Below are 7,924 nucleotides of genomic sequence, written 5' to 3' on the forward strand. Positions count from 1 at the left end.
CTAGATACTCATGTGTCTAAGTTGTTTATTGTGCTGTCGCCCTAAAGCTGACATGGTCCACAAGCTTGCGTCTTTGTTTAAGGTGTTAAAAAAAAAACAACAACTGGTGCATCTGTGCATGTGCAGTAATCAGCTGCTGACTTTATTTTTTTCCCCACACAATAAAACAAAAGTTCTCTTTAGTGTACACATCAGCTGACATCAGCTAATTTGACACAGTGTCAAGCACTACTGTTTTTGCAAAGTGCTGGAGCAAGTTAATATAATGACAACCTGATTAGAGTACCACTGAGACGTTTCCAACGAGGGCTGTGCAGTTGGGAAAGGGTGGGGTAAAGCATGTCAGGGGGGTTTGAGAGCCAAAGGGAGAAAGTCAGGCTACATCTACACGACAGACCTTACAGCGGCAGAGCCGTGCCGCAGCGTAGCTTTCTCCCGTTGGCATAATTAAACCGCCCCCAATGAGTGGCGGGAGCTATGACGGCGGGAGAGCGTCTCCCACCAACACAGCGCTGTCCACACCGGTGTTTCCGTCAGTGAAACAAACGTATGTCCGTCGGGGTGGGGGGATGTTATTTTTTTCACACTCCTGACCAACAAAAGTTTTACTCACCAAAGTGCTAGCGTAGACATATCCTCATTAAAATGCAACCCAAACTCTGTTTCAACACAGAACAAAAAGACAGTCCCTGCTAGGGTGACCAGATGTCCTGATTTTCTACGGACGGTCCTGATATTTGGGGTTTTGTCTTATATAAGTGCCTATTACCCCCCACCTCCGTCCTGATTTTTCACACTTGCTGTCTGGCCACCCTAGTCCCTGCACAGAGGGCTTACATACAAATCAGGTTTGACAACTCCTCAGTAATATCCTGCTAATTATCTGCAGAATGAACATCATCCCTCAGGTGTGTGTAGAGCGAAGCAAAATAATCGTTCAGAGACTCCCATCCTCCCTTGTGCCGCTTACACCAAAACACAAACATTTCTTCCGCTTTCCTCTTTCTCTAACTTGTCTGTCTTCTGTGTTCAGCCTACAGACTTGTTTGGGTGAGGTGTACAAGTTCAGGCACTTGAGTAGGGTAAATATCAGTGCTTAATTTGTGCCAGGGCTTGCCAGGGCTTGGCAGTTCATAGTTCTGGCACTTCTGGGATTGCTGCATCAGTTATGAGAGTAAAAAAAATTGCTTGAGCCCCGGCACCTCGTTCGTTACAAATTAAGTACTGTTTAAGATCTTCCTTCCTTGATAAAGGGAAGACAATCATGTGTGCCGTAGGGGGAGCGAGCAGGGCACCAAGTCTAAAGTTGCAAGGATAGGGTTAGCAACCCGATGTCGTCAGCACGTTGCAGCGAAGGGGCTGGCTTCATGCAAATAGAAAGTATCTTTCAGGCAGAGAAACGAGCGACGAGGCGACAGCTAACAAGCTTGAGGAATTTATTAGTTTTGAAGCTGAATTTTCAGGCAGGAGGCAGTTTGTTTTGAATGGTGGTGAAGGAAGTATGATTAGATTAGCAGTTGTCAAAGAATTGCTATGGCGGTAGTGGCACTCACTGGCATGTGTCACTGTCACATAGAGAGCTGTAGGAATGGGAGGGCTGCATACTATTTCAACGTACAGCATCGCTTCTCGGCCTTTTGGCTAAGATCAAGTGTAGTATCTGTTCTTATCAGTTTAATATCTGATATGTTCTCTATCTGAGAACTATATATTAAATGGATTTTTGGAACAGGGAGATGGAATAGGAGCTTGCTCTATCCACTCCATGCATCAACCTGGTATTGCAGTACTTCCAGGAATGGTGCCCTTCCCCTTGGGGAGACTATTGTGGTTCAAAAATAGAATCAGTGGAACTCTTTTTCTTTTTAAAGTGATCCTTATAACAGTTTTATTCTCAAATATTCAGTATTTTAGTTTTATTTATTAAGAAGTATTGCTTTAAATTTCTGTTGTAATCAGGTGAGTCTATAGATGGGAGCTTTTTGTGTTACTAGAGAATTATTTAAAAAAGCTGCGATTCTACTTTCTGCAGTGAGTATTTTTAACAGGAGGTCTATCAGGGATACTTATTTTTTATATACTATTGACGCTCATGTGTATATAAATAACTGCATTAATTTTATAGACAGGTTGTATTCTTCTCCCCACCCAACAGATGGTCTATGTATTTTGGTTTGCAAGCTCAGGCGAAGCCACTAAGTGTCGTACTGCATCCAGCACGAAAGGGGCCCCCATCCTCTGTAATACAAGTTCAAAACACTAATATTTAACCTCTGGTTCTTACAATGTGGCTTGGGACAGGAGGCTTCAGGTCGCTGCCCATTTCAAATTGCTCTGCAGAGTGAAGATTAAGCTATTTACCTCCTCTCCAAGGAGCTTTGTGAGGAGTGTACATTATGCAGCGAGTTGCTTCCCCCTCCCTTGCAGTTATTTGTTTTTCCACCAAGCTTTGAAATCACAACCAGCAGATGGCGCCAGAGCTCCACAGCCCCAACGGTAGAGAGCAGAAGCTGCCAAAATAAAGTGAGCTCTAGAGACTGAGCGGCTCAGAGCTGGCTGCTGGGACCCACAAAACCTGCAGTCTAAGGGCTTGTCTACATGGGGGAATTGACTGGCCTCCTATAAGCAGCGTAACCGCTGAGCTTAGCTATTTCAGTATAACCTCCCCCACCCCCCACATGGACACTCTATTCCAAATAAAAGCAACTTTATGCCCAAAAATTACTACTCTGCTTCCAAAGCCATGCCACTATAGCCATGGCAGGAGCTATTCCCATGTAGACAAGCACCTAAATCTGCAGGGATCCCACTTGACATAGCCCTTTAAATCCCCAGTTTGATATTTTAAGTATTGAAAAGGTGCAGAGGTGAAAGTAAGTCCTGAGGGGGGCGTGGCCACAACAGGAAGAGGCGTGGCCTCGAGCTTTAAAGGCCGTGGGGCACCCGCTGTGGCAAGTAAGCCGCAGCCGGTGCCCCACAGCCTCAGGACTTTAAATCCCCAGTTTGATATTTTAAGTATTGAAAAGGTGCAGAGGTGCAGCCTCAGGACTTTAAATCCCCAGTTTGATATTTTAAGTATTGAAAAGGTGCAGAGGTGAAAGTAAGTCCTGAGGGGGGCGTGGCCACAACAGGAAGAGGCGTGGCCTCGAGCTTTAAATATTTATATTTATATTGTGCCCCCCTCAGGACTTACTTACACCTCTGCACCTTTTAAGGTAAGGTAAGTAAGTCCTGAGGGGGGCACAATATAAATATAAATATTTAAAGCTCGAGGCCACGCCTCTTCCTGTTGTGGCCACGCCCCCCTCAGGACTTACTTTCACCTCTGCACCTTTTCAATACTTAAAATATCAAACTGGGGATTTAAAGTCCTGAGGCTGTGGGGCACTGGCGCGCTTCTTACATAAAGCTCGAGGCCACGCCTCTTCCTGTTGTGGCCACGCCCCCCTCAGGACTTACTTTCACCTCTGCACCTTTTCAATACTTAAAATATCAAACTGGGGATTTAAAGTCCTGAGGCTGTGGGGCACCGGCTGCGGCTTACTTGCCACAGCGGGTGCCCCACGGCCTTTAAAGCTCGAGGCCACGCCTCTTCCTGTTGTGGCCACGCCCCCCTCAAGACTTACTTTCACCTCTGCACCTTTTCAATACTTAAAATATCAAACTGGGGATTTAAAGGGCTATGTCAAGTGGGATCCCTGCAGATTTAGGTGCTTGTCTACATGGGAATAGCTCCTGCCATGGCTATAGTGGCATGGCTTTGGAAGCAGAGTAGTAATTTTTGGGCATAAAGTTGCTTTTATTTGGAATAGAGTGTCCATGTGGGGGGTGGGGGTGGTTATACTGAAATAGCTAAGCTCAGCGGTTACGCTGCTTATAGGAGGCCAGTCAATTCCCCCATGTAGACAAGCCCTTAGACTGCAGGTTTTGTGGGTCCCAGCAGCCAGCTCTGAGCCGCTCAGTCTCTAGAGCTCACTTTATTTTGGCAGCTTCTGCTCTCTACCGTTGGGGCTGTGGAGCTCTGGCGCCACCTGCTGGTTGTGATTTCAAAGCTTGGTGGAAAAACAAATAACTGCAAGGGAGGGGGAAGCAACTCGCTGCATAATGTACACTCCTCACAAAGCTCCTTGGAGAGGAGGTAAATAGCTTAATCTTCACTCTGCAGAGCAATTTGAAATGGGCAGCGACCTGAAGCCTCCTGTCCCAAGCCACATTGTAAGAACCAGAGGTTAAATATTAGTGTTTTGAACTTGTATTACAGAGGATGGGGGCCCCTTTCGTGCTGGATGCAGTACGACACTTAGTGGCTTCGCCTGAGCTTGCAAACCAAAATACATAGACCATCTGTTGGGTGGGGAGAAGAATACAACCTGTCTATAAAATTAATGCAGTTATTTATATACACATGAGCGTCAATAGTATATAAAAAATAAGTATCCCTGATAGACCTCCTCCTGTTAAAAATACTCACTGCAGAAAGTAGAATCCCAGCTTTTTTAAATAATTCTCTAGTAACACAAAAAGCTCCCATCTATAGACTCACCCGATTACAACAGAAATTTAAAGCAATACTTCTTAATAAATAAAACCAAAATACTGAATATTTGAGAATAAAACTGTAATAAGGATCACTTTAAAAAGAAAAAGAGTTCAACTGATTCTATTTTTGAACCACAATAGTCTCCCCGAGAGGAGGGGCACCATTCCTGGAAGTACTGCAATACCAGGTTGATGCATGAAGTGGATAGAGCAAGCTCCTATTCCATCTCCCTGTTCCAAAAATCCATTTAATATATAGTTCTCAGATAGAGAACATATCAGATATTAAACTGATAAGAACAGATACTACACTTGATCTTAGCCAAAAGGCCGAGAAGCGATGCTGTACGTTGAAATAGTATGCAGCCCTCCCATTCCTACAGCTCTCTATGTGACAGTGACACATGCCAGTGAGTGCCACTACCGCCATAGCAATTCTTTGACAACTGCTAATCTAATCATACTTCCTTCACCACCATTCAAAACAAACTGCCTCCTGCCTGAAAATTCAGCTTCAAAACTAATAAATTCCTCAAGCTTGTTAGCTGTCGCCTCATCGCTCGTTTCTCTGCCTGAAAGATACTTTCTATTTGCATGAAGCCAGCCCCTTCGCTGCAACGTGCTGACGACATAGGGTTGCTAACCCTATCCTTGCAACTTTAGACTTGGTGCCCTGCTCGCTCCCCCTACGGCACACATGATTGTCTTCCCTTTATCAAGGAAGGAAGATCTTAAACAGTACTTAATTTGTAACGAACGAGGTGCCGGGGCTCAAGCAATTTTTTTTACTCTCATAACTGATGCAGCAATCCCAGAAGTGCCAGAACTATGAACTGCCAAGCCCTGGCAAGCCCTGGCACAAATTAAGCACTGATATTTACCCTACTCAAGTGCCTGAACTTGTACACCTCACCCAAACAAGTCTGTAGGCTGAACACAGAAGACAGACAAGTTAGAGAAAGAGGAAAGCGGAAGAAATGTTTGTGTTTTGGTGTAAGCGGCACAAGGGAGGATGGGAGTCTCTGAACGATTATTTTGCTTCGCTCTACACACACCTGAGGGATGATGTTCATTCTGCAGATAATTAGCAGGATATTACTGAGGAGTTGTCAAACCTGATTTGTATGTAAGCCCTCTGTGCAGGGACTAGGGTGGCCAGACAGCAAGTGTGAAAATCAGGACGGAGGTGGGGGGTAATAGGCACTTATATAAGACAAAACCCCAAATATCAGGACCGTCCGTAGAAAATCAGGACATCTGGTCACCCTAGCAGGGACTGTCTTTTTGTTCTGTGTTGAAACAGAGTTTGGGTTGCATTTTAATGAGGATATGTCTACGCTAGCACTTTGGTGAGTAAAACTTTTGTTGGTCAGGAGTGTGAAAAAAATAACATCCCCCCACCCCGACGGACATACGTTTGTTTCACTGACGGAAACACCGTGTGGACAGCGCTGTGTTGGTGGGAGACGCTCTCCCGCCGTCATAGCTCCCGCCACTCATTGGGGGCGGTTTAATTATGCCAACGGGAGAAAGCTACGCTGCGGCACGGCTCTGCCGCTGTAAGGTCTGTCGTGTAGATGTAGCCTGACTTTCTCCCTTTGGCTCTCAAACCCCCCTGACATGTTTTACCCCACCCTTTCCCAACTGCACAGCCCTCGTTGGAAACGTCTCAGTGGTACTCTAATCAGGTTGTCATTATATTAACTTGCTCCAGCACTTTGCAAAAACAGTAGTGCTTGACACTGTGTCAAATTAGCTGATGTCAGCTGATGTGTACACTAAAGAGAACTTTTGTTTTATTGTGTGGGGAAAAAAATAAAGTCAGCAGCTGATTACTGCACATGCACAGATGCACCAGTTGTTGTTTTTTTTTTAACACCTTAAACAAAGACGCAAGCTTGTGGACCATGTCAGCTTTAGGGCGACAGCACAATAAACAACTTAGACACATGAGTATCTAGGCCATTGAGTTTTAAATTTACTCACATGCCTAAGTATCTACAAGAAAAAGGGATATTTAAACACCAACATTAGAAAAGTGAACCACCAAAAATATGCCCTGGGTTGGTTGGTTTGTTTGTTTTGTTGTTTGTTTTGGTTTTTTTGTTTGTTTTTAACAGAATATTGCTTGGAAGATGGGAAACATTCATAGAATTATAAGGTTCATAGAATTATAGGACCGCAAATCTTGATTGAGATCGTGCCTGGAGCAGAGCACTGACAATCAGTCATCAGATTTTGTTTTTAAAAATGCCTTCAGGTAATGTCTACAGCTGTTGAACTTCAATCCAGGCACTTTATATATAAAAGCAAAACCTCAAAAAAAGGGAAATCTCGACAAAATTCTCAGAAGTTGGGGATCCAAAAAAATGAAGGCACCCAAAAATAAGTGGACTCTTGGCAGAATTGCCAACCGTTGAATTCAAAGGATGAGGAGTTAAATTCTAATTGGCCTTGACCCTGCAATTTGAGTTCAACTGTTCGCCAATAATATTTCAGGGCAGCTGGGCCCTTCTGCCAAGTGTCCACTTATTTTTGAATACCTTCATTTTTGGATGACCCACAAAGCTTGAACACATCCTCGGTGTCCTTCCCAGACTGCATTTTGGTCTGTTAACTTTTACTCCTAGGGGAATTCTGCACCACGGTGCGACGCAGAATTTGCTCAGAAATTAATATTACGTGCAGAATTTCTTTCCCTTTCCTCCCCCAAGAAATGGTGCAGACCCCAACTTGCAGCAGGTTGGGAAAATGGAGGGGAGCCCAGACGGGGCTCTGGCCTCCCTGCCACCTCTCCCACCCCAGATGGACCTAACTGAGGGGGTCTTGTTGTCAAGACCTGTCTTGGACTGTGTTCCTGTCGTCTAAATAAACCTTCTGTTTTACTGGCTGGCGAAGAGTCACATCTGACTGCAAAGTGAGGGTGCAGGACCCTCTGGCTTCCTCAGGACCCCGCCGGGGCGGATTCGCCGTGGGAAGCGCACGGAGGGGCAGAGGATGCTGAATGCTCCAAGGTCAGACGCAGGAAGGTGAAAGCTATGTGAACTTCTTGCCCTGGAGGCAGTCTGCTCACAGAGAGGAGACTTCACCAGAGTCCTGACCGGCTTCGTAGGGAGCAGTTCCAGAGCATCTCCCGGGGATTCCGTGACAAGGGGGTGTGAGTGTCTGGGCTGGGGGCGTGGCTGGGCTCCGGTGGGGACGGGGGTGCGGGTCTCTTGGCTGGGGCGGGCCTGCAGCTGGGCTCTGCTGGGGAGGGTGTTTGGGCTGCGGGAGGGGAGCCTGCAACCAGGCTCTGCTAGGGAGAGGGAGTGTGTGTTTGGGCTCTGGGAGGGGCCTGTGTACGCACGCTCAAAAGCTTGTCTCTCTCACCGACCGAGGTTGGTCC

The 7,924-nt window shown here is 45.9% G+C and overlaps 2 non-coding genes across 2 annotated transcripts; one reads left to right on the top strand and one right to left on the bottom strand.

Moving 5' to 3' along the window:
• Nucleotides 1–1,621: 1,621 nt before the first annotated feature.
• Nucleotides 1,622–1,812, top strand: LOC120369565. The gene has a single exon (XR_005583241.1). It is a non-coding gene; the product is annotated as a U2 spliceosomal RNA (small nuclear RNA).
• A 2,878-nt stretch (nt 1,813–4,690) lies between these two features.
• On the bottom strand, nt 4,691–4,881 carry LOC120369566. The gene has a single exon (XR_005583242.1). It is a non-coding gene; the product is annotated as a U2 spliceosomal RNA (small nuclear RNA).
• Nucleotides 4,882–7,924: the final 3,043 nt, after the last annotated feature.

Source organism: Mauremys reevesii, linkage group 7 (genome assembly GCF_016161935.1).
Source record: "Mauremys reevesii isolate NIE-2019 linkage group 7, ASM1616193v1, whole genome shotgun sequence".
Classification (NCBI taxonomy): domain Eukaryota; kingdom Metazoa; phylum Chordata; order Testudines; family Geoemydidae; genus Mauremys; species Mauremys reevesii.